The 18,723-nt window shown below is 55.8% G+C and overlaps 12 non-coding genes and 2 pseudogenes across 12 annotated transcripts; all 14 read right to left on the reverse strand.

The window, feature by feature from the left end:
- Positions 1 to 484: 484 nt before the first annotated feature.
- On the reverse strand, positions 485 to 603 carry LOC145427145 (5S ribosomal RNA). Its single transcript, XR_013907869.1, has one exon. It is a non-coding gene; the product is annotated as a 5S ribosomal RNA (ribosomal RNA).
- A 1,094-nt stretch (positions 604 to 1,697) lies between these two features.
- On the reverse strand, positions 1,698 to 1,816 carry LOC145427135 (5S ribosomal RNA). The gene has a single exon (XR_013907859.1). It is a non-coding gene; the product is annotated as a 5S ribosomal RNA (ribosomal RNA).
- An 898-nt stretch (positions 1,817 to 2,714) lies between these two features.
- LOC145426722 (5S ribosomal RNA) lies at positions 2,715 to 2,833 on the reverse strand. The gene has a single exon (XR_013907437.1). It is a non-coding gene; the product is annotated as a 5S ribosomal RNA (ribosomal RNA).
- A 1,177-nt stretch (positions 2,834 to 4,010) lies between these two features.
- On the reverse strand, positions 4,011 to 4,129 carry LOC145427221 (5S ribosomal RNA). The gene has a single exon (XR_013907953.1). It is a non-coding gene; the product is annotated as a 5S ribosomal RNA (ribosomal RNA).
- A 1,256-nt stretch (positions 4,130 to 5,385) lies between these two features.
- Positions 5,386 to 5,504, reverse strand: LOC145427285 (5S ribosomal RNA; annotated as a pseudogene).
- Positions 5,505 to 7,341: 1,837 nt separating this feature from the next.
- LOC145426724 (5S ribosomal RNA) lies at positions 7,342 to 7,460 on the reverse strand. Its single transcript, XR_013907439.1, has one exon. It is a non-coding gene; the product is annotated as a 5S ribosomal RNA (ribosomal RNA).
- A 1,447-nt stretch (positions 7,461 to 8,907) lies between these two features.
- LOC145427094 (5S ribosomal RNA) lies at positions 8,908 to 9,026 on the reverse strand. Its single transcript, XR_013907818.1, has one exon. It is a non-coding gene; the product is annotated as a 5S ribosomal RNA (ribosomal RNA).
- Positions 9,027 to 10,514: 1,488 nt separating this feature from the next.
- On the reverse strand, positions 10,515 to 10,633 carry LOC145427146 (5S ribosomal RNA). Its single transcript, XR_013907870.1, has one exon. It is a non-coding gene; the product is annotated as a 5S ribosomal RNA (ribosomal RNA).
- Positions 10,634 to 11,531: 898 nt separating this feature from the next.
- LOC145426725 (5S ribosomal RNA) lies at positions 11,532 to 11,650 on the reverse strand. Its single transcript, XR_013907441.1, has one exon. It is a non-coding gene; the product is annotated as a 5S ribosomal RNA (ribosomal RNA).
- A 1,177-nt stretch (positions 11,651 to 12,827) lies between these two features.
- Positions 12,828 to 12,946, reverse strand: LOC145427223 (5S ribosomal RNA). The gene has a single exon (XR_013907955.1). It is a non-coding gene; the product is annotated as a 5S ribosomal RNA (ribosomal RNA).
- A 1,256-nt stretch (positions 12,947 to 14,202) lies between these two features.
- On the reverse strand, positions 14,203 to 14,321 carry LOC145427286 (5S ribosomal RNA; annotated as a pseudogene).
- Positions 14,322 to 15,256: 935 nt separating this feature from the next.
- On the reverse strand, positions 15,257 to 15,375 carry LOC145426726 (5S ribosomal RNA). Its single transcript, XR_013907442.1, has one exon. It is a non-coding gene; the product is annotated as a 5S ribosomal RNA (ribosomal RNA).
- Positions 15,376 to 17,020: 1,645 nt separating this feature from the next.
- LOC145426321 (5S ribosomal RNA) lies at positions 17,021 to 17,139 on the reverse strand. Its single transcript, XR_013907031.1, has one exon. It is a non-coding gene; the product is annotated as a 5S ribosomal RNA (ribosomal RNA).
- Positions 17,140 to 18,586: 1,447 nt separating this feature from the next.
- On the reverse strand, positions 18,587 to 18,705 carry LOC145427018 (5S ribosomal RNA). Its single transcript, XR_013907742.1, has one exon. It is a non-coding gene; the product is annotated as a 5S ribosomal RNA (ribosomal RNA).
- Positions 18,706 to 18,723: the final 18 nt, after the last annotated feature.

The raw sequence follows: 18,723 nt of genomic DNA on the forward strand, positions 1-18,723 counted from the left end.
CACTGCCACAGGCCCTGGTGTGGTGTAAGTGGCCTCAATAGCAACTAAGGCCCTGGTGTGGTGTAGGTGGCCTCAGCCAGCAGCCACAGGCCCTGGTGTGGTGTAAGTGGCCTCAGCCAGTGCCACAGGCCCTGGTGTGGTGTAAGTGGCCTGAGCAAGAGCCACAGACCCTGGTGTGGTGTAATTGGCCTCAATAGCAACTAATGCTCTGGTGTGGTGTAAGTGGCCTCAGCCAGCAGCCACAGGCCCTGGTGTGGTGTAAGTGGCCTCAGCCAGCAGCCACAGGCCCTGATGTGGTGTAAGTGGCCCCAGCCGGTCACTCAGGCCCTGGTGTGGTGTAGGTGGCATCAGCTAGCAGCACAAGACATTGGAAAACAGCCAAAAGCAATGTCGTTAATGTGCCCTCATTAATGGGCAGCTGCTTTTGGTCTTTTAATACACCCCTTCTCTGGATCAAAAGCGGTTCAATGACATGAAAATGAAAGGCTTACAGCACCAGGTATTACCAGGTAGTCTCCCATCCAAGTACTAACCAAGCCCAGCCCTGCTTAGCTTCCGAGATCAGACGAGGTCGGGCGTGCTCAGGGTGGTATGGCCGTAAGCTGCTGGCCCCAGCACAATGTCTCAATTTATGGATTCAACTGATTAGGTGGCAAGTACCTGAAGTTACGAAGACAATCCTTTAACCATACCTGCATGTTTGCATAATACCCTAACCCAAAGGCTCAGTTTAGCATTTATCTAACAGCACAGGCCCTGGATTGTTGAAGATGGCCTCAGGAACCAGCACAGGGCCTGGTGTGTTGTACATGGCCACAGCTAGCAGCACAGGGCCTGGTTTGGTGAAGATGGCCTCGGCCAGAAGCGCAGGGTCTGGTGTGATGTGAGTGGCCTGAGCAAGAGCCACAGGCCCTGGTGTGGTGTAAGTGGCCTCAGCCAGAAGCCACAGGTACTGGTGTGGTGTAAGTGGCCTCAGCCAGCAGCCACAGGCCCTGGTGTGGTGTAAGTGGCCTCAGCCAGCAGCCACAGGCCCTGGTGTGGTGTAAGTGGCCTCAGCCAGAGCCACAGGCCCTGGTGTGGTGTAAGTGGCCTCAGCCAGTGCCACAGGCCCTGGTGTGGTGTAAGTGGCCTGAGCAAGAGCCACAGACCCTGGTGTGGTGTAATTGGCCTCAATAGCAACTAATGCCCTGGTGTGGTGTAGGTGGCCTCAGCCAGCAGCCACAGGCCCTGGTGTGGTGTAAGTGGCCTCAATAGCAAATAATGCCCTGGTGTGGTGTAAGTGGCCTCTGCCAGCAGCCACAGGCCCTGGTGTGGTGTAAGTGGCCTCAGCCAGTGCCACAGGCCCTGGTGTGGTGTAAGTGGCCTGAGCAAGAGCCACAGACCCTGGTGTGGTGTAATTGGCCTCAATAGCAACTAATGCTCTGGTGTGGTGTAAGTGGCCTCAGCCAGCAGCCACAGGCCCTGGTGTGGTGTAAGTGGCCTCAGCCAGCAGCCACAGGCCCTGATGTGGTGTAAGTGGCCCCAGCCGGTCACTCAGGCCCTGGTGTGGTGTAGGTGGCATCAGCTAGCAGCACAAGACATTGGAAAACAGCCAAAAGCAATGTCGTTAATGTGCCCTCATTAATGGGCAGCTGCTTTTGGTCTTTTAATACACCCCTTCTCTGGATCAAAAGCGGTTCAATGACATGAAAATGAAAGGCTTACAGCACCAGGTATTCCCAGGTAGTCTCCCATCCAAGTACTAACCAAGCCCAGCCCTGCTTAGCTTCCGAGATCAGACGAGGTCGGGCGTGCTCAGGGTGGTATGGCCGTAAGCTGCTGGCCCCAGCACAATGTCTCAATTTATGGATTCAACTGATTAGGTGGCAAGTACCTGAAGTTACGAAGACAATCCTTTAACCATACCTGCATGTTTGCATAATACCCTAACCCAAAGGCTCAGTTTAGCATTTATCTAACAGCACAGGCCCTGGATTGTTGAAGATGGCCTCAGGAACCAGCACAGGGCCTGGTGTGTTGTACATGGCCACAGCTAGCAGCACAGGGCCTGGTTTGGTGAAGATGGCCTCGGCCAGAAGCGCAGGGCCTGGTGTGATGTGAGTGGCCTGAGCAAGAGCCACAGGCCCTGGTGTGGTGTAATTGGCCTCAGCCAGCAGCCACAGGCCCTGGTGTGGTGTAAGTGGCCTCAGCCAGCAGCCACAGGCCCTGGTGTGGTGTAAGTGGCCTCAGCCAGAGCCACAGGCCCTGGTGTGGTGTAAGTGGCCTCAGCCAGTGCCACAGGCCCTGGTGTGGTGTAAGTGGCCTGAGCAAGAGCCACAGACCCTGGTGTGGTGTAATTGGCCTCAATAGCAACTAATGCCCTGGTGTGGTGTAGGTGGCCTCAGCCAGCAGCCACAGGCCCTGGTGTGGTGTAAGTGGCCTCAATAGCAACTAATGCCCTGGTGTGGTGTAAGTGGCCTCAGCCAGCAGCCACAGGCCCTGGTGTGGTGTAAGTGGCCTCAGCCAGCAACCATAGGGCCTGATGTGGTGTAAGTGGCCCCAGCCGGTCACTCAGGCCCTGGTGTGGTGTAAGTGGCATCAGCTAGCAGCACAAGACATTGGAAAACAGCCAAAAGCAATGTCGTTAATGTGCCCTCATTAATGGGCAGCTGCTTTTGGTCTTTTAATACACCCCTTCTCTGGATCAAAAGCGGTTCAATGACATGAAAATGAAAGGCTTACAGCACCAGGTATTCCAAGGAAGTCTCCCATCCAAGTACTAACCAAGCCCAGCCCTGCTTAGCTTCCGAGATCAGACGAGGTCGGGCGTGCTCAGGGTGGTATGGCCGTAAGCTGCTGGCCACAGCACAATGTCTCAATTTATGGATTCAACTGATTAGGTGGCAAGTACCTGAAGTTACGAAGACAATCCTATAACCATACCTGCATGTTTGCATAATACCCTAACCCAAAGGCTCAGTTTAGCATTTATCCAACAGCACAGGCCCTGGATTGTTGAAGATGGCCTCAGGAACCAGAACAGGGCCTGGTGTGTTGTACATGGCCACAGCTAGCAGCACAGGGCCTGGTTTGGTGAAGATGGCCTCGGCCAGAAGCACAGGGCCTGGTGTGATATGAGTGGCCTGAGCAAGAGCCACAGGCCCTGGTGTGGAGTAAGTGGCCTGAGCAAGAGCCACAGGCCCTGGTGTGGTGTAAGTGGCCTGAGCAAGAGCAACAGGCCCTGGTGTGGTGTAATTGGCCTCAATAGCAACTAAGGCCCTGGTGTGGTGTATGTGGCCTCAGCCAGCAGCCACAGGCCCTGGTGTGGTGTAAGTGGCCTCAGAAGCAAATAAGGCCGTGGTGTGGTGTATGTGGCCTCAGCCAGCAGCCACAGGCCCTTGGTGTGGTGTAAGTGGCCTCAGCCAGCAGCCACAGGCCCTGGTGTGGTGTGGGTGGCCTCAGCCAGCAGCCACAGGCCCTTGGTGTGGTGTAAGTCGCCTCATCCAGCAGCCACAGGCCCTGATGTGGTGTAAGTGGCCTCAGCCAGAGCCACAGGCCCTGGTGTGGTGTAAGTGGCCTCAGCCAGAGCCACAGGGTCTGGTGTGATATGAGTGGCCTGAGCAAGAGCCACAGGCCCTGGTGTGGTGTAAGTGGCCTCAGCCAGCAGCCACAGGCCCTGGTGTGGTGTGGGTGGCCTCAGCCAGCAGCCACAGGCCCTTGGTGTGGTGTAAGTCGCCTCATCCAGCAGCCACAGGCCCTGATGTGGTGTAAGTGGCCTCAGCCAGAGCCACAGGCCCTGGTGTGGTGTAAGTGGCCTCAGCCAGAGCCACAGGCCCTGATGTGGTGTAAGTGGCCCCAGCCGGTCACTCAGGCCCTGGTGTGGTGTAGGTGGCATCAGCTAGCAGCACAAGACATTGGAAAACAGCCAAAAGCAGTGTCGTTAATGTGCCCTCATTAATGGGCAGCTGCTTTTGGTCTTTTAATACACCACTTCTCTGGATCAAAAGTGGTTCAATGACATGAAAATGAAAGGCTTACAGCACCAGGTATTCCCAGGCAGTCTCCCATCCAAGTACTAACCACGCCCAGCCCTTCTTAGCTTCCGAGATCAGACGAGGTCGGGCGTGCTCAGGGTGGTATGGCCGTAAGCTGCTGGCCCCAGCACAATGTCTCAATTTATGGATTCAACTGATTAGGTGGCAAGTACCTGAAGTTACGAAGACAATCCTATAACCATACCTGCATGTTTGCATAATACCCTAACCCAAAGGCTCAGTTTGGCATTTATCTAACAGCACAGGCCCTGGATTGTTGAAGATGGCCTCAGGAACCAGCACAGGGCCTGGTGTGTTGTACATGGCCACAGCAAGCAGCACAGGGCCAGGTTTGGTGAAGATGGCCTCGGCCAGAAGCACAGGGTCTGGTGTGATATGAGTGGCCTGAGCAAGAGCCACAGGCCCTGGTGTGGTGTAAGTGGCCTCAGCCAGCAGCCACAGGCCCTGGTGTGGTGTGGGTGGCCTCAGCCAGCAGCCACAGGCCCTTGTGTGGTGTAAGTGGCCTCAGCCAGCAGCCACAGGCCCTGGTGTGGTGTAAGTGGCCTCAGCCAGTGCCACAGGCCCTGGTGTGGTGTAATTGGCCTCAATAGCAACTAAGGCCCTGGTGTTGTGTATGTGGCCTCAGCCAGCAGCCACAGGCCCTGGTGTGGTGTAAGTGGCCTCAATAGCAACTAATGCCCTGGTGTGGTGTAAGTGGCCTCAGCCAGCAGCCACAGGCACTGGTGTGGTGTAAGTGCCCTCAGCCAGCAGCCACAGGCACTTGGTGTGGTGTAAGTGCCCTCAGCCAGCAGCCACAGGCCCTGGTGTGGTGTAAGTGGCCTGAGCAAGAGCCACAGGCCCTGGTGTGGTGTAAGTGGCCTCAGCCAGAAGCCACAGGCACTGGTGTGGTGTAAGTGCCCTCAGCCAGCAGCCACAGGCCCTGGTGTGGTGTAAGTGGCCTCAGCCAGCAGCCACAGGCCCTGGTGTGGTGTAAGTGGCCTCAGCCAGCAGCCACAGGCCCTGGTGTGGTGTAAGTGGCCTCAGCCAGTGCCACAGGTCCTGGTGTGGTGTAAGTGGCCTGAGCAAGAGCCACAGACCCTGGTGTGGTGTAATTGGCCTCAATAGCAACTAATGCCCTGGTGTGGTGTAAGTGGCCTCAGCCAGCAGCCACAGGCCCTGATGTGGTGTAAGTGGCCCCAGCCGGTCACTCAGGCCCTGGTGTGGTGTAGGTGGCATCAGCTAGCAGCACAAGACATTGGAAAACAGCCAAAAGCAATGTCGTTAATGTGCCCTCATTAATGGGCAGCTGCTTTTGGTCTTTTAATACACCCCTTCTCTGGATCAAAAGCGGTTCAAAGACATGAAAATGAAAGGCTTACAGCACCTGGTATTCCAAGGAAGTCTCCCATCCAAGTACTAACCAAGCCCAGCCCTGCTTAGCTTCCGAGATCAGACGTGGTCGGGCATGCTCAGGGTGGTATGGCCCTAAGCTGCTGGCCACAGCACAATGTCTCAATTTATGGATTCAAGTGATTAGGTGGCAAGTACCTGGAGTTACGAAGACAATCCTATAACCATACCTGCATGTTTGCATAATCAGAATCAGAATCAGAATCAGAATACTTTATTGATCCCTGGGGGAAATTATTTTTTGTTACAGTGCTCCATTTTAAACCAACATTAAGACAAGACAGACAATACGCTAACTAAGAATAGTACAATATATACATATATATACATACATACATACATAAATAAGTCACTTATAAATAAATATTTGGAAAAGAAACATGTGTAGCTGTTGCAGTAAACAGTGTGTTAAGTGGATGCGTTGTACAGGGAGATGGCCACAGGCAGGAATGATTTCCTGTGTCGTTCAGTGGTGCTTTTCGGTAATCTCAGTCTCTCACTGAACGAGCTCCTGTGACTGACCAACATGTCATGGAGTGGGTGGGAGGTGTTATCCAACATTGTCTTTATCTTGGACAGCATCCGCCTCTCCGACACCACCTTGAGGGAGTCCAGCTCCATCCCCACAACATTGCTGGCCTTACGGATCAGTTTATTAAGTCTGTTGGCATCTGCGACCCTCAGCCTGCTCCCCCAGCATGCAACAGCATAGAGGATCGCACTGGCCACAACAGACTCATAGAAAATCCTCAGCATTTTCTGGCAGATGTTGAAGGACCTCAGTCGCCTCAAAAAATAGAGACGACTCTGGCCCTTCCTGTAAAGTGCTGTGGTGTTTTTAGCCCAGTCCAGTTTATTGTCAATGTGTACTCCAAGGTATTTATAGTCCTCCACAATGTCAACACTGACCCCCTGGATTGAAACAGGGGTCAAGTGTTTCCTGGTCTTCCTGAAGTCCACGATCAGTTCCTTGGTCTTTGCCACGTTGAGCTGCAGATGATTCTGCTCACACCACGTGACAAAGGAGTCGACCACAGCCCGGTACTCTGTCTCATCATCCCTGCTGATGCATCCAATGCATCCAATAATACCCTAACCCAAAGGCTCAGTTTAGCATTTATCCAACAGCACAGGCCCTGGATTGTTGAAGATGGCCTCAGGAACAAGAACAGGGCCTGGTGTGTTGTACATGGTCACAGCTAGCAGCACAGGGCCTGGTTTGGTGAAGATGGCCTCGGCCAGAAGCACAGGGCCTGGTGTGATATGAGTGGCCTGAGCAAGAGCCACAGGCCCTGGTGTGGAGTAAGTGGCCTGAGCAAGAGCCACAGGCCCTGGTGTGGTGTAAGTGGCCTCAGCCAGAGCCACAGGCCCTGGTGTGGTGTAAGTGGCCTTAGAAGCAAATAAGGCCGTGGTGTGGTGTAAGTGGCCTCAGCCAGAGCCACAGGCCCTGGTGTGGTGTAAGTGGCCTCAATAGCAACTAAGGCCCTGGTGTGGTGTAAGTGGCCTCATCCAGCAGCCACAGGCCTTGGTGTGGTGTAAGTCGCCTCATCCAGCAGCCACAGGCCCTGGTGTGGTGTAAGTGGCCTGAGCAAGAGCCACAGACCCTGGTGTGGTGTAATTGGCCTCAATAGCAAGTAAGGCCCTGGTGTGGTGTAGGTGGCCTCAGCCAGCAGCCACAGGCCCTGGTGTGGTGTAAGTGGCCTCAGCCAGCAACCACAGGCCCTGATGTGGTGTAAGTGGCCCCAGCCGGTCACTCAGGCCATGGTGTGGTGTAAGTGGCATCAGCTAGCAGCACAAGACATTGGAAAACAGCCAAAAGCAATGTCGTTAATGTGCCCTCATTAATGGGCAGCTGCTTTTGGTCTTTTAATACACCCCTTCTCTGGATCAAAAGCGGTTCAATGACATGAAAATGAAAGGCTTACAGCACCAGGTATTCCAAGGAAGTCTCCCATCCAAGTACTAACCAAGCCCAGCCCTGCTTAGCTTCCGAGATCAGACGAGGTCGGGCGTGCTCAGGGTGGTATGGCCGTAAGCTGCTGGCCCCAGCACAATGTCTCAATTTATGGATTCAACTGATTAGGTGGCAAGTACCTGAAGTTACGAAGACAATCCTTTAACCATACCTGCATGTTTGCATAATACCCTAACCCAAAGGCTCAGTTTAGCATTTATCTAACAGCACAGGCCCTGGATTGTTGAAGATGGCCTCAGGAACCAGCACAGGGCCTGGTGTGTTGTACATGGCCACAGCTAGCAGCACAGGGCCTGGTTTGGTGAAGATGGCCTCGGCCAGAAGCGCAGGGCCTGGTGTGATGTGAGTGGCCTGAGCAAGAGCCACAGGCCCTGGTGTGGTGTAAGTGGCCTGAGCAAGAGCCACAGGCCCTGGTGTGGTGTAAGTGGCCTCAGCCAGCAGCCACAGGCCCTGGTGTGGTGTAAGTGGCCTCAATAGCAACTAAGGCCCTGGTGTGGTGTAAGTGGCCTCAGCCAGAAGCCACAGGCACTGGTGTGGTGTAAGTGGCCTCAGCCAGCAGCCACAGGCCCTGGTGTGGTGTAAGTGGCCTCAGCCAGCAGCCACAGGCCCTGGTGTGGTGTAAGTGGCCTCAGCCAGCAGCCACAGGCCCTGGTGTGGTGTAAGTGGCCTCAGCCAGAGCCACAGGCCCTGGTGTGGTGTAAGTGGCCTCAGCCAGTGCCACAGGCCCTGGTGTGGTGTAAGTGGCCTGAGCAAGAGCCACAGACCCTGGTGTGGTGCAATTGGCCTCAATAGCAACTAATGCCCTGGTGTGGTGTAAGTGGCCTCAGCCAGCAGCCACAGGCCCTGGTGTGGTGTAAGTGGCCTCAATAGCAACTAATGCCCTGGTGTGGTGTAAGTGGCCTCAGCCAGCAGCCACAGGCCCTGGTGTGGTGTAAGTGGCCTCAGCCAGTGCCACAGGCCCTGGTGTGGTGTAAGTGGCCTGAACAAGAGCCACAGACCCTGGTGTGGTGTAATTGGCCTCAATAGCAACTAATGCCCTGGTGTGGTGTAGGTGGACTCAGCCAGCAGCCACAGGCCCTGGTGTGGTGTAAGTGGCCTCAGCCAGTGCCACAGGCCCTGGTGTGGTGTAAGGGGCCTCAATAGCAACTAATGCCCTGGTGTGGTGTAAGTGGCCTCAGCCAGCAGCCACAGGCACTGGTGTGGTGTAAGTGGCCTCAGCCAGCAGCCACAGGCCCTGGTGTGGTGTAAGTGGCCTCAGCCAGCAGCCACAGGCCCTGGTGTGGTGTAAGTGGCCTCAGCCAGAGCCACAGGCCCTGATGTGGTGTAAGTGGCCCCAGCCGGTCACTCAGGCCCTGGTGTGGTGTAGGTGGCATCAGCTAGCAGCACAAGACATTGGAAAACAGCCAAAAGCAGTGTCGTTAATGTGCCCTCATTAATGGGCAGCTGCTTTTGGTCTTTTAATACACCCCTTCTCTGGATCAAAAGCGGTTCAATGACATGAAAATCAAAGGCTTACAGCACCAGGTTTTCCCAGGCAGTCTCCCATCCAAGTACTAACCAAGCCCAGCCCTTCTTAGCTTCCGAGATCAGACGAGGTCGGGCGTGCTCAGGGTGGTATGGCCGTAAGCTGCTGGCCCCAGCACAATGTCTCAATTTATGGATTCAACTGATTAGGTGGCAAGTACCTGAAGTTACGAAGACAATCCTATAACCATACCTGCATGTTTGCATAATACCCTAACCCAAAGGCTCAGTTTGGCATTTATCTAACAGCACAGGCCCTGGATTGTTGAAGATGGCCTCAGGAACCAGCACAGGGCCTGGTGTGTTGTACATGGCCACAGCAAGCAGCACAGGCCAGGTTTGGTGAAGATGGCCTCGGCCAGAAGCACAGGGTCTGGTGTGATATGAGTGGCCTGAGCAAGAGCCACAGGCCCTGGTGTGGTGTAAGTGGCCTCAGCCAGCAGCCACAGGCCCTGGTGTGGTGTGGGTGGCCTCATCCAGCAGCCACAGGCCCTTGTGTGGTGTAAGTGGCCTCAGCCAGCAGCCACAGGCCCTGGTGTGGTGTAAGTGGCCTCAGCCAGTGCCACAGGCCCTGGTGTGGTGTAATTGGCCTCAATAGCAACTAAGGCCCTGGTGTTGTGTATGTGGCCTCAGCCAGCAGCCACAGGCCCTGGTGTGGTGTAAGTGGCCTCAATAGCAACTAATGCCCTGGTGTGGTGTAAGTGGCCTCAGCCAGCAGCCACAGGCACTGGTGTGGTGTAAGTGCCCTCAGCCAGCAGCCACAGGCACTGGTGTGGTGTAAGTGCCCTCAGCCAGCAGCCACAGGCCCTGGTGTGGTGTAAGTGGCCTGAGCAAGAGCCACAGGCCCTGGTGTGGTGTAAGTGGCCTCAGCCAGCAGCCACAGGCCCTGGTGTGGTGTAAGTGCCCTCAGCCAGCAGCCACAGGCCCTGGTGTGGTGTAAGTGGCCTCAGCCAGCAGCCACAGGCCCTGGTGTGGTGTAAGTGGCCTCAGCCAGAGCCACAGGCCCTGGTGTGGTGTAAGTGGCCTCAGCCAGTGCCACAGGCCCTGGTGTGGTGTAAGTGGCCTGAGCAAGAGCCACAGACCCTGGTGTGGTGTAATTGGCCTCAATAGCAACTAATGCCCTGGTGTGGTGTAGGTGGCCTCAGCCAGCAGCCACAGGCCCTGGTGTGGTGTAAGTGGCCTCAATAGCAACTAATGCCCTGGTGTGGTGTAAGTGGCCTCAGCCAGCAGCCACAGGCCCTGGTGTGGTGTAAGTGGCCTGAGCAAGAGCCACAGACCCTGGTGTGGTGTAATTGGCCTCAATAGCAACTAATGCTCTGGTGTGGTGTAAGTGGCCTCAGCCAGCAGCCACAGGCCCTGGTGTGGTGTAAGTGGCCTCAGCCAGCAGCCACAGGCCCTGATGTGGTGTAAGTGGCCCCAGCCGGTCACTCAGGCCCTGGTGTGGTGTAGGTGGCATCAGCTAGCAGCACAAGACATTGGAAAACAGCCAAAAGCAATGTCGTTAATGTGCCCTCATTAATGGGCAGCTGCTTTTGGTCTTTTAATACACCCCTTCTCTGGATCAAAAGCGGTTCAATGACATGAAAATGAAAGGCTTACAGCACCAGGTATTCCCAGGTAGTCTCCCATCCAAGTACTAACCAAGCCCAGCCCTGCTTAGCTTCCGAGATCAGACGAGGTCGGGCGTGCTCAGGGTGGTATGGCCGTAAGCTGCTGGCCCCAGCACAATGTCTCAATTTATGGATTCAACTGATTAGGTGGCAAGTACCTGAAGTTACGAAGACAATCCTTTAACCATACCTGCATGTTTGCATAATACCCTAACCCAAAGGCTCAGTTTAGCATTTATCTAACAGCACAGGCCCTGGATTGTTGAAGATGGCCTCAGGAACCAGCACAGGGCCTGGTGTGTTGTACATGGCCACAGCTAGCAGCACAGGGCCTGGTTTGGTGAAGATGGCCTCGGCCAGAAGCGCAGGGCCTGGTGTGATGTGAGTGGCCTGAGCAAGAGCCACAGGCCCTGGTGTGGTGTAATTGGCCTCAGCCAGCAGCCACAGGCCCTGGTGTGGTGTAAGTGGCCTCAGCCAGCAGCCACAGGCCCTGGTGTGGTGTAAGTGGCCTCAGCCAGAGCCACAGGCCCTGGTGTGGTGTAAGTGGCCTCAGCCAGTGCCACAGGCCCTGGTGTGGTGTAAGTGGCCTGAGCAAGAGCCACAGACCCTGGTGTGGTGTAATTGGCCTCAATAGCAACTAATGCCCTGGTGTGGTGTAGGTGGCCTCAGCCAGCAGCCACAGGCCCTGGTGTGGTGTAAGTGGCCTCAATAGCAACTAATGCCCTGGTGTGGTGTAAGTGGCCTCAGCCAGCAGCCACAGGCCCTGGTGTGGTGTAAGTGGCCTCAGCCAGCAACCATAGGGCCTGATGTGGTGTAAGTGGCCCCAGCCGGTCACTCAGGCCCTGGTGTGGTGTAAGTGGCATCAGCTAGCAGCACAAGACATTGGAAAACAGCCAAAAGCAATGTCGTTAATGTGCCCTCATTAATGGGCAGCTGCTTTTGGTCTTTTAATACACCCCTTCTCTGGATCAAAAGCGGTTCAATGACATGAAAATGAAAGGCTTACAGCACCAGGTATTCCAAGGAAGTCTCCCATCCAAGTACTAACCAAGCCCAGCCCTGCTTAGCTTCCGAGATCAGACGAGGTCGGGCGTGCTCAGGGTGGTATGGCCGTAAGCTGCTGGCCACAGCACAATGTCTCAATTTATGGATTCAACTGATTAGGTGGCAAGTACCTGAAGTTACGAAGACAATCCTATAACCATACCTGCATGTTTGCATAATACCCTAACCCAAAGGCTCAGTTTAGCATTTATCCAACAGCACAGGCCCTGGATTGTTGAAGATGGCCTCAGGAACCAGAACAGGGCCTGGTGTGTTGTACATGGCCACAGCTAGCAGCACAGGGCCTGGTTTGGTGAAGATGGCCTCGGCCAGAAGCACAGGGCCTGGTGTGATATGAGTGGCCTGAGCAAGAGCCACAGGCCCTGGTGTGGAGTAAGTGGCCTGAGCAAGAGCCACAGGCCCTGGTGTGGTGTAAGTGGCCTGAGCAAGAGCAACAGGCCCTGGTGTGGTGTAATTGGCCTCAATAGCAACTAAGGCCCTGGTGTGGTGTATGTGGCCTCAGCCAGCAGCCACAGGCCCTGGTGTGGTGTAAGTGGCCTCAGAAGCAAATAAGGCCGTGGTGTGGTGTATGTGGCCTCAGCCAGCAGCCACAGGCCCTTGGTGTGGTGTAAGTGGCCTCAGCCAGCAGCCACAGGCCCTGGTGTGGTGTGGGTGGCCTCAGCCAGCAGCCACAGGCCCTTGGTGTGGTGTAAGTCGCCTCATCCAGCAGCCACAGGCCCTGATGTGGTGTAAGTGGCCTCAGCCAGAGCCACAGGCCCTGGTGTGGTGTAAGTGGCCTCAGCCAGAGCCACAGGGTCTGGTGTGATATGAGTGGCCTGAGCAAGAGCCACAGGCCCTGGTGTGGTGTAAGTGGCCTCAGCCAGCAGCCACAGGCCCTGGTGTGGTGTGGGTGGCCTCAGCCAGCAGCCACAGGCCCTTGGTGTGGTGTAAGTCGCCTCATCCAGCAGCCACAGGCCCTGATGTGGTGTAAGTGGCCTCAGCCAGAGCCACAGGCCCTGGTGTGGTGTAAGTGGCCTCAGCCAGAGCCACAGGCCCTGATGTGGTGTAAGTGGCCCCAGCCGGTCACTCAGGCCCTGGTGTGGTGTAGGTGGCATCAGCTAGCAGCACAAGACATTGGAAAACAGCCAAAAGCAGTGTCGTTAATGTGCCCTCATTAATGGGCAGCTGCTTTTGGTCTTTTAATACACCACTTCTCTGGATCAAAAGTGGTTCAATGACATGAAAATGAAAGGCTTACAGCACCAGGTATTCCCAGGCAGTCTCCCATCCAAGTACTAACCACGCCCAGCCCTTCTTAGCTTCCGAGATCAGACGAGGTCGGGCGTGCTCAGGGTGGTATGGCCGTAAGCTGCTGGCCCCAGCACAATGTCTCAATTTATGGATTCAACTGATTAGGTGGCAAGTACCTGAAGTTACGAAGACAATCCTATAACCATACCTGCATGTTTGCATAATACCCTAACCCAAAGGCTCAGTTTGGCATTTATCTAACAGCACAGGCCCTGGATTGTTGAAGATGGCCTCAGGAACCAGCACAGGGCCTGGTGTGTTGTACATGGCCACAGCAAGCAGCACAGGGCCAGGTTTGGTGAAGATGGCCTCGGCCAGAAGCACAGGGTCTGGTGTGATATGAGTGGCCTGAGCAAGAGCCACAGGCCCTGGTGTGGTGTAAGTGGCCTCAGCCAGCAGCCACAGGCCCTGGTGTGGTGTGGGTGGCCTCAGCCAGCAGCCACAGGCCCTTGTGTGGTGTAAGTGGCCTCAGCCAGCAGCCACAGGCCCTGGTGTGGTGTAAGTGGCCTCAGCCAGTGCCACAGGCCCTGGTGTGGTGTAATTGGCCTCAATAGCAACTAAGGCCCTGGTGTTGTGTATGTGGCCTCAGCCAGCAGCCACAGGCCCTGGTGTGGTGTAAGTGGCCTCAATAGCAACTAATGCCCTGGTGTGGTGTAAGTGGCCTCAGCCAGCAGCCACAGGCACTGGTGTGGTGTAAGTGCCCTCAGCCAGCAGCCACAGGCACTTGGTGTGGTGTAAGTGCCCTCAGCCAGCAGCCACAGGCCCTGGTGTGGTGTAAGTGGCCTGAGCAAGAGCCACAGGCCCTGGTGTGGTGTAAGTGGCCTCAGCCAGAAGCCACAGGCACTGGTGTGGTGTAAGTGCCCTCAGCCAGCAGCCACAGGCCCTGGTGTGGTGTAAGTGGCCTCAGCCAGCAGCCACAGGCCCTGGTGTGGTGTAAGTGGCCTCAGCCAGCAGCCACAGGCCCTGGTGTGGTGTAAGTGGCCTCAGCCAGTGCCACAGGCCCTGGTGTGGTGTAAGTGGCCTGAGCAAGAGCCACAGACCCTGGTGTGGTGTAATTGGCCTCAATAGCAACTAATGCCCTGGTGTGGTGTAAGTGGCCTCAGCCAGCAGCCACAGGCCCTGATGTGGTGTAAGTGGCCCCAGCCGGTCACTCAGGCCCTGGTGTGGTGTAGGTGGCATCAGCTAGCAGCACAAGACATTGGAAAACAGCCAAAAGCAATGTCGTTAATGTGCCCTCATTAATGGGCAGCTGCTTTTGGTCTTTTAATACACCCCTTCTCTGGATCAAAAGCGGTTCAAAGACATGAAAATGAAAGGCTTACAGCACCTGGTATTCCAAGGAAGTCTCCCATCCAAGTACTAACCAAGCCCAGCCCTGCTTAGCTTCCGAGATCAGACGTGGTCGGGCATGCTCAGGGTGGTATGGCCCTAAGCTGCTGGCCACAGCACAATGTCTCAATTTATGGATTCAAGTGATTAGGTGGCAAGTACCTGGAGTTACGAAGACAATCCTATAACCATACCTGCATGTTTGCATAATACCCTAACCCAAAGGCTCAGTTTAGCATTTATCCAACAGCACAGGCCCTGGATTGTTGAAGATGGCCTCAGGAACAAGAACAGGGCCTGGTGTGTTGTACATGGTCACAGCTAGCAGCACAGGGCCTGGTTTGGTGAAGATGGCCTCGGCCAGAAGCACAGGGCCTGGTGTGATATGAGTGGCCTGAGCAAGAGCCACAGGCCCTGGTGTGGAGTAAGTGGCCTGAGCAAGAGCCACAGGCCCTGGTGTGGTGTAAGTGGCCTCAGCCAGAGCCACAGGCCCTGGTGTGGTGTAAGTGGCCTTAGAAGCAAATAAGGCCGTGGTGTGGTGTAAGTGGCCTCAGCCAGAGCCACAGGCCCTGGTGTGGTGTAAGTGGCCTCAATAGCAACTAAGGCCCTGGTGTGGTGTAAGTGGCCTCATCCAGCAGCCACAGGCCTTGGTGTGGTGTAAGTCGCCTCATCCAGCAGCCACAGGCCCTGGTGTGGTGTAAGTGGCCTGAGCAAGAGCCACAGACCCTGGTGTGGTGTAATTGGCCTCAATAGCAAGTAAGGCCCTGGTGTGGTGTAGGTGGCCTCAGCCAGCAGCCACAGGCCCTGGTGTGGTGTAAGTGGCCTCAGCCAGCAACCACAGGCCCTGATGTGGTGTAAGTGGCCCCAGCCGGTCACTCAGGCCCTGGTGTGGTGTAAGTGGCATCAGCTAGCAGCACAAGACATTGGAAAACAGCCAAAAGCAATGTCGTTAATGTGCCCTCATTAATGGGCAGCTGCTTTTGGTCTTTTAATACACCCCTTCTCTGGATCAAAAGCGGTTCAATGACATGAAAATGAAAGGCTTACAGCACCAGGTATTCCAAGGAAGTCTCCCATCCAAGTACTAACCAAGCCCAGCCCTGCTTAGCTTCCGAGATCAGACGAGGTCGGGCGTGCTCAGGGTGGTATGGCCGTAAGCTGCTGGCCCCAGCACAATGTCTCAATTTATGGATTCAACTGATTAGGTGGCAAGTACCTGAAGTTACGAAGACAATCCTATAACCATACCTGCATGTTTGCATAATACCCTAACCCAAAGGCTCAGTTTGGCATTTATCTAACAGCACAGGCCCTGGATTGTTGAAGATGGCCTCAGGAACCAGCACAGGGCCTGGTGTGTTGTACATGGCCACAGCAAGCAGCACAGGGCCAGGTTTGGTGAAGATGGCCTCGGCCAGAAGCACAGGGTCTGGTGTGATATGAGTGGCCTGAGCAAGAGCCACAGGCCCTGGTGTGGTGTAAGTGGCCTCAGCCAGCAGCCACAGGCCCTGGTGTGGTGTGGGTGGCCTCATCCAGCAGCCACAGGCCCTTGTGTGGTGTAAGTGGCCTCAGCCAGCAGCCACAGGCCCTGGTGTGGTGTAAGTGGCCTCAGCCAGTGCCACAGGCCCTGGTGTGGTGTAATTGGCCTCAATAGCAACTAAGGCCCTGGTGTTGTGTATGTGGCCTCAGCCAGCAGCCACAGGCCCTGGTGTGGTGTAAGTGGCCTCAATAGCAACTAATGCCCTGGTGTGGTGTAAGTGGCCTCAGCCAGCAGCCACAGGCACTGGTGTGGTGTAAGTGCCCTCAGCCAGCAGCCACAGGCACTGGTGTGGTGTAAGTGCCCTCAGCCAGCAGCCACAGGCCCTGGTGTGGTGTAAGTGGCCTGAGCAAGAGCCACAGGCCCTGGTGTGGTGTAAGTGGCCTCAGCCAGCAGCCACAGGCCCTGGTGTGGTGTAAGTGCCCTCAGCCAGCAGCCACAGGCCCTGGTGTGGTGTAAGTGGCCTCAGCCAGCAGCCACAGGCCCTGGTGTGGTGTAAGTGGCCTCAGCCAGAGCCACAGGCCCTGGTGTGGTGTAAGTGGCCTCAGCCAGTGCCACAGGCCCTGGTGTGGTGTAAGTGGCCTGAGCAAGAGCCACAGACCCTGGTGTGGTGTAATTGGCCTCAATAGCAACTAATGCCCTGGTGTGGTGTAGGTGGCCTCAGCCAGCAGCCACAGGCCCTGGTGTGGTGTAAGTGGCCTCAATAGCAACTAATGCCCTGGTGTGGTGTAAGTGGCCTCAGCCAGCAGCCACAGGCCCTGGTGTGGTGTAAGTGGCCTGAGCAAGAGCCACAGACCCTGGTGTGGTGTAATTGGCCTCAATAGCAACTAAGGCCCTGGTGTGGTGTAGGTGGCCTCAGCCAGCAGCCACAGGCCCTGGTGTGGTGTAAGTGGCCTCAGCCAGTGCCACAGGCCCTGGTGTGGTGTAAGTGGCCTGAGCAAGAGCCACAGACCCTGGTGTGGTGTAATTGGCCTCAATAGCAACTAATGCCCTGGTGTGGTGTAAGTGGCCTCAGCCAGCAGCCACAGGCCCTGGTGTGGTGTAAGTGGCCTCAGCCAGCAGCCACAGGCCCTGATGTGGTGTAAGTGGCCCCAGCCAGTCACTCAGGCCCTGGTGTGGTGTAGGTGGCATCAGCTAGCAGCACAAGACATTGGAAAACAGCCAAAAGCAATGTCGTTAATGTGCCCTCATTAATGGGCAGCTGCTTTTGGTCTTTTAATACACCCCTTCTCTGGATCAAAAGCGGTTCAATAACATGAAAATGAAAGGCTTACAGCACCAGGTATTCCCAGGCAGTCTCCCATCCAAGTACTAACCAAGCCCAGCCCTGCTTAGCTTCCGAGATCAGACGAGGTCGGGCGTGCTCAGGGTGGTATGGCCGTAAGCTGCTGGCCCCAGCACAATGTCTCAATTTATGGATTCAACTGATTAGGTGGCAAGTACCTGAAGTTACGAAGACAATCCTTTAACCATACCTGCATGTTTGCATAATACCCTAACCCAAAGGCTCAGTTTAGCATTTATCTAACAGCACAGGCCCTGGATTGTTGAAGATGGCCTCAGGAACCAGCACAGGGCCTGGTGTGTTGTACATGGCCACAGCTAGCAGCACAGGGCCTGGTTTGGTGAAGATGGCCTCGGCCAGAAGCGCAGGGCCTGGTGTGATGTGAGTGGCCTGAGCAAGAGCCACAGGCCCTGGTGTGGTGTAAGTGGCCTGAGCAAGAGCCACAGGCCCTGGTGTGGTGTAAGTGGCCTCAGCCAGCAGCCACAGGCCCTGGTGTGGTGTAAGTGGCCTCAATAGCAACTAAGGCCCTGGTGTGGTGTAAGTGGCCTCAGCCAGAAGCCACAGGCACTGGTGTGGTGTAAGTGGCCTCAGCCAGCAGCCACAGGCCCTGGTGTGGTGTAAGTGGCCTCAGCCAGCAGCCACAGGCCCTGGTGTGGTGTAAGTGGCCTCAGCCAGCAGCCACAGGCCCTGGTGTGGTGTAAGTGGCCTCAGCCAGAGCCACAGGCCCTGGTGTGGTGTAAGTGGCCTCAGCCAGTGCCACAGGCCCTGGTGTGGTGTAAGTGGCCTGAGCAAGAGCCACAGACCCTGGTGTGGTGCAATTGGCCTCAATAGAAACTAATGCCCTGGTGTGGTGTAAGTGGCCTCAGCCAGCAGCCACAGGCCCTGGTGTGGTGTAAGTGGCCTCAATAGCAACTAATGCCCTGGTGTGGTGTAAGTGGCCTCAGCCAGCAGCCACAGGCCCTGGTGTGGTGTAAGTGGCCTCAGCCAGTGCCACAGGCCCTGGTGTGGTGTAAGTGGCCTGAACAAGAGCCACAGACCCTGGTGTGGTGTAATTGGCCTCAATAGCAACTAATGCCCTGGTGTGGTGTAGGTGGACTCAGCCAGCAGCCACAGGCCCTGGTGTGGTGTAAGTGGCCTCAGCCAGTGCCACAGGCCCTGGTGTGGTGTAAGGGGCCTCAATAGCAACTAATGCCCTGGTGTGGTGTAAGTGGCCTCAGCCAGCAGCCACAGGCACTGGTGTGGTGTAAGTGGCCTCAGCCAGCAGCCACAGGCCCTGGTGTGGTGTAAGTGGCCTCAGCCAGCAGCCACAGGCCCTGGTGTGGTGTAAGTGGCCTCAGCCAGAGCCACAGGCCCTGATGTGGTGTAAGTGGCCCCAGCCGGTCACTCAGGCCCTGGTGTGGTGTAGGTGGCATCAGCTAGCAGCACAAGACATTGGAAAACAGCCAAAAGCAGTGTCGTTAATGTGCCCTCATTAATGGGCAGCTGCTTTTGGTCTTTTAATACACCCCTTCTCTGGATCAAAAGCGGTTCAATGACATGAAAATCAAAGGCTTACAGCACCAGGTATTCCCAGGCAGTCTCCCATCCAAGTACTAACCAAGCCCAGCCCTTCTTAGCTTCCGAGATCAGACGAGGTCGGGCGTGCTCAGGGTGGTATGGCCGTAAGCTGCTGGCCCCAGCACAAT

This window comes from Astatotilapia calliptera, chromosome 3, assembly GCF_964374335.1.
Source record: "Astatotilapia calliptera chromosome 3, fAstCal68.1, whole genome shotgun sequence".
NCBI classification, from domain to species: Eukaryota; Metazoa; Chordata; class Actinopteri; order Cichliformes; family Cichlidae; genus Astatotilapia; species Astatotilapia calliptera.